Source organism: Chanodichthys erythropterus, chromosome 14 (assembly GCF_024489055.1).
Source record: "Chanodichthys erythropterus isolate Z2021 chromosome 14, ASM2448905v1, whole genome shotgun sequence".
Lineage (NCBI taxonomy): Eukaryota > Metazoa > Chordata > Actinopteri > Cypriniformes > Xenocyprididae > Chanodichthys > Chanodichthys erythropterus.
The window spans coordinates 44,169,361-44,175,360 of NC_090234.1; positions in this window are offsets into that span (position 1 = coordinate 44,169,361).

Below are 6,000 nucleotides of genomic sequence, written 5' to 3' on the forward strand. Positions count from 1 at the left end.
CATAAAATGATTAAATAATGATTATTTCAGCTCAGTATGTTTTAAAGTCAGTATGTTTTTTGGAGTTTTGCAAAAATGAAGGTAGAGGTAAATTTTTCCAATGAGCTTGAGTTGATTTTTGTTGTGCTTCAAGGTGTAAATTCAGCATAATTGCAAACAGATCCCACCTGAAAATGTTTTTGCTTTGCTGTGGATATTTCTGTAAAGACCAGTTTTGGGAGTGTCACTGAGAGGCCATTTATACTACATTGTTTTCAGCGAAAAAAAAATATGCTTGTTTGCCATTCGTTTACACAACAAGGACATTTTGGCGGCCTAAAACACAAACTTTTGAAAATGGGTTTCAAATTCTGCAATACTGTTAACGTCTGCATGTAAACTACAAAAATGGGGTGACGGGGTGACATCATGCATATTACGTGTTCAGTCTATAGGCGTGTAGTGTTTCTTTACAAATTGACATCGCCAGCTACTGGCCTGGCAGCATAATACAGCGTTTTTAGTCGTTTTCACGGATTAGCGTGAACGGATCGTTTTGACAACATTGCTGTCTGTATGCAAAAAATGCAAAGGAAAAACGTTTTTAGTACATCATTGTCGTGTAAACGTACCCTGAGTTACTTATAATCCTTTGCTCTTAGTTGTTATATCTAGGCCTATGGCGCTGCAGGTTAGTTCTGCATATTAGTTAGTTACATATTTCCTTTATGAATGCTCATTGTGGTTCAAGACCATTCTTTGTGCTCATTTTAGCGAAAGTTGCCTCAAACATGATAATTCTGTCATTATTTACTCACCTTTGTGTCATTCCAAACCTGTATGCTGTTGTTTACGTATGGAACGGAAAAGGAGGATTTCTGAAGAATCAAGAGACCTCATAAAGCACTCGATTGATATTTTATTTTATTTTATTTTATTTTATTTTTATTTTTTATTTGATTTGATTTGATTTGATTTGATTTATTTATTTTATATTTTTTTTTATTTTAATTTATTTTTTAATTTATTTTTTAATGTATTTTTTTATTTTATTTTATTTTATTATTTTATTTTATTATTTGATTTGATTTGATTTGAATTTATTTATTTTATTTTATTTTATTTTATTTTATTATTTTATTTTATTTTATGAACAGGCCAAATTTAAATTGTTATTCTTAAACCATATGGGTTTTGGCATTAATAACTTTTCCACGCCATTCTAAAATCTGAACATGAATACAAATGACTATGGCTATTTCATGCTATTCCTCACAAAAAAGCTTTCCTGTGACAGAAGAGTTATAGACTATTTTATGGTGCCATGGTCACTATGAACTTTTGTTGTATGGAAAAGAGCAGCTTAAAGAATCTCACAACAACATCCAGACTTGCAATGACATGATGACAGATCTCTGGGAATTTTGGGATGAATTGTTGTTTTAATTGTATAGAGGCCTTTATTTATTTAACAGTCTGTCAGCTGTTGTCTAATTTTCCATTATCAGACAATAAGGGATTCTTGGGAAAGGGTCATGCAGGGGGGTTTTTCCATGAGAAAGTATAGGAGACCAGGTGTCTGGGGATAGAGGAGATGTGTCAGCGCTGACTATATCTGTCATGGCTGTTGGGTCAGGATTACGACAGCCTGCTGGTGTGTGTGTGTGTGTGTGTGTGTGTGTGTGTGTGTGTGTGTGTGTGTGTGAGAGAGATCTGGGCTGTTTTAGGAACGGCCACAGGTGCTCATCAGGTGGGCTTTAACGTAGAGCTGTCATTACTACCCAATTAATCTATCAGAAAATGCCAGCAGGATTGAGGAACGTAAAAATATTCTGTCTTTTTGTATCCATCTAAGCTGTCTGTTATGAACAAACCCTCTGAAATACACTCTGTAGTGACTATTTCCTCTAGATTGATATTAACACTTCTTTGCTTTTCTCTCCATTTCATATTCTGATCAATAAGTGCAGCAATCACAAAACACCTTATTGCTCAAGTATTTCCTAATTTCATTGAAAGTAATGGGTCATTAGTTCATGTGATGGTGTGAGTATTTTGAACTGTGTCATCCAGTTCATGCAGGAATGCAACTCCATTCGGTCTTAAGACTTGATCTGTCCAGTTCGACCCTGTGGGGGGGTGAAAGAGGAGAATATGAATATTCAGGGTCCGACCGACTCCATCCATCAAGACCAACAAGGTGCCAAGGGTTCAGTGTGAGGCTATGGGGCATGATGGATAAGATCGGACACCGGATCTTCTTCTCTTTTGTTGCTCAGATCAGCACTGCAGAGGCTGGAGAGGGGAAGCAGATTCCAGCCCTCAACTGCTGCTTTACTCTGCCAAAACACTGCAACTTCCACAAGCGCTGGTGTCACATGGGATGCAAACATGTGCAGATGTCTTGGACTGAGTCTAACTTGGACTCTAAATCTTCTTAGCAACATTCGATCATCCTTATGTTTATTCATTATTTACTCTTTAGTAGTTTACACAAAAATGAACATTCTGTCAATATTTACTTTACATTGAAATCATGAAAGATTGTTGAATGAAAATGATTCTCATTTGTGTCCATGGAATAAAGAAAGCATGTTTGTGATGACATGAGGGTGAGGAAATTATGACGTATTTGTAATTTTTTGCTGAACTGTCCCTTTAAAGTATGTTTGACTAGATATTATATTTCTACATCTTATTTGGAGATTCATTCTCTCCATTCTTGTGTTCTTTCGTCACTGGGTTAGCTCAGATGGGTGTGACGCCTTGTGTTTGTACTTTACAGTGTGTGAGGGTTGCTGATTAGTTTAGCAGGACGTTCAGTTCCTGTGGGTGTGTGTCTGTGTCCAGCTGGCCCACGCTGACCCACGCCTCTCATTTTCCCAGCACAGACTCCAGGCTCTGTCCACAGCTGCTCCACTGCTGCCTGATGCACATGAATGGTCACTCAGCATTTCATAATTTGATTTGTGCTGTTGAAGACCCCTGTACAATTAGCAAAAAAAAAAAAAGTTTAGGCAAACGTATTTGTTATTTGTTACATAATTGTTTATCGTGATCTTAAAAACATTTTGTTTTGTTATGTTTTATTTTTGTTTAGTTGTGTTGTCTTTTGTTGATAGGGGTTCAAGTATGTAGCGCTGAAACCTTTTTGTAATTGTTAAATTTTCTAAGGATCAGCATTCTCCCCTAAGGGCCGCCAAAACGTTCAAAGTGGCTGGAGCAACTTTTACAAAAATGGCTTTAACTTGTGAATGGAATGAGATATTTTCACCAAACTCAGAGTCAGGACACCTATGTAAGAGCTCAATCTGTGGTCACGTGAAAAAGGATGCGCAACTGGAGGTGCTATAACAGAAAAAAAAAAAAAAAGAAAAGAAAAGAAAATGGCTATAACTACTTCACCGTTAGTCCGATTGACTTGAAAATTGGCATGCAATGTCTTTGTCCAAGGTGCCATGAATGCGTATGAGGACATTAACGTATCTTGAAAAACATGTCCACCATCGGCCAATGAATTTTGAGCATTATTTCAAAAAACAATTTTGGTGAACTAGTCCTACAGTATGTTTTTGGCTCAACCTTGATAACTGATAAAAAGCTTTAAAAACCATATATTTCCTATGGTAAATTCACTGTATTGGCTGTAAATAGTCTTTTCCATGTATGATGGAGATCGAGTAATGTTACAGGCTTGCTAAATAAAACAAAAAGGCCTTAAAATGCTTGAACCCCGTTAATTTAGTATGTTAATTTAGCCACGGGTGGCCCAACAATACACTATGCATAACAGAGGCAAAAGTTTAGGCAAACTTGTTATAAACAGTTTGTTTTTTGTTTTGTTTTTTTTGTTTTTGTTTTGGGTTCTTTTGTTTTTTGTTTAGTCTTTGTCTTGTTTTTCAGGTTTTTGTTTGTTTGTTAGTTTTTGTAGAAGACCCCCAGGTGACCCGACAACACACTATACAACAAAGTCAGAAATTATAAGAAAACTACTTGTTTCTCATGTTCTAAAAATGTCTTGTTTGTGGTGGTGTTTTTTTTTATTATTATTATTTTTTTTTTCATTGATTTGTTTTTTGTATTTTTTTTTTTTTTTTTCAGGTGACACAACAACACTATGTACAGTAGAGTAAAAATTTAAAAACTTATTTGTTAGAAACTTATTTGTTTCTCATGATCTTAAAAACATTTTGTCTTTTTTTCTGTTGTTGTTTTTGCAGGAACACAATCTGTGGATTTTGTACAGGCAATTGCTTCTCTAGATGAAAAGCTTTTCCACATGGATAATACTGTGTGGATGGCCTTTTTTCCACTGAATTGATGTCTTTCAGTTGAAGTAACTGATGTTCCCACAGTCACCACCACCGTTTTTCTCTAAATTATTGCCTTTCTCCCTGGAGAAAGTTAATTATGCACACTGTATACATTGTTAAGCTTATACAACAACAACAAAATCTTAGAACTAATTTCCATAAGCTTTTTCTTGTTTACTCAACTTTTGTAAATAAGTTAACAGTTATACTAACTGAAAGTTGTCTGTGATACAAAAATATGTGATACAAAAAATATTTCGGAACTGTAATACAACATATTGTATTGCAAAAGACAGCACGAGGTGGGCAATAATCCAGAGGAACTTTATGGTGAGTGTGCTTAATAATAGTGCATTTTTGATTATTGTTGTTCTTTCTTTAAGTCACAGTTTTCCTATAAGTTGATATTGGCTAATTATGAAAAATGCATACACCTCTTCACGTTCCTGAATAGGTTGTGCATATGACTTCTGTTGCATTGTTAAACATTAGCTTACCATGGCTCTCCATCTGTACTCTGAGGGCATCTGCAGCAGTTTGTTTCTGATATAAAGAAGTGATATCACCATCTAAGGGCTTTGAAGGTACTATATCTTGTGTGTTTTGCCTTTACTCCCCCAAAACTTGTCAACAAGGCCACTTTATGTGAATGTGAGTGCATTAGCAGGTAGTTTCTGATCGCAGGTGTTTGATTTATTAGATGAGGAAATGACTGCAGCTGGTGATGAGGCTCAAACCAACACGTACAGTAGACTTTGACTATTTAATTTTAATTAACATTGTTTTATTTATCCGCTATAAGACCATTTTGAAGGATATACTTACGGTCTTTCTGTGCACTTGAGCTCAACTGAGACTTTTGTAGATGTTTAAAAGGTTGTTGTGTCGACCTTGATTTATTGCAATATTGAGGTGTTCAGTTTTATTTTGATTTTAGAAAATAAACCTGATTTCTCATCTTACAAATCAATTGTTTCATATTTTCACTGGTATGTCTCGCAGGACTAGTGCATGTCTGAGCCTACATTCAGCATGAGTAAAATACTGTGCTGTTAAATAAATAAAAATAAAGTGCTGTTAAAATCAGATACTTTAAGACTTTTACTCAAGTCATATTGGAATTTGTTACTTGTAACTTGTAGTGGAGTCATTTTCGATGTAAGGTATCTGTACTTATACTCAAGTATGGTTTTCAGGTACTCTTTACACCTCTGTATATTATTATACTTTAGGCACAATTAGCCTACATTCTTTTAAAAATCACTAAACCATTTTCTCTTCATTTTCCCTTAGTATACATAAAATTGCTTTAATCCACAATTACTGTTTGCTTTTTACTACATGGGCAGTTCCTAAATGAAATCGATCACATTGAGTTGTTCACACAACTTATATTTTTGAGTTTATTAAAAAAAAAAAAAATTGTCATGTTTAACTTTGCTTATATGTTTTCTATGATTTATCACTTACAGGGCAGTTACAGAAAAGAACGTCCCCATTGTTCATTGAATCACTGAATCAATTTGTTCAAAACCCCAGATTTGTTCAATAACAAAACAGCACTGTATTGCTTGGACACACATAAATCTTTTGCTGTGGCTCTGTTTGGTACTTTTTTTGTTTGAGAAAAAGAGCAAAAACAGGCAATATTAAAAATGTCACTTAATATTAATGTCTTGTTTATTGAACTGTTGTATAAAATCAATAT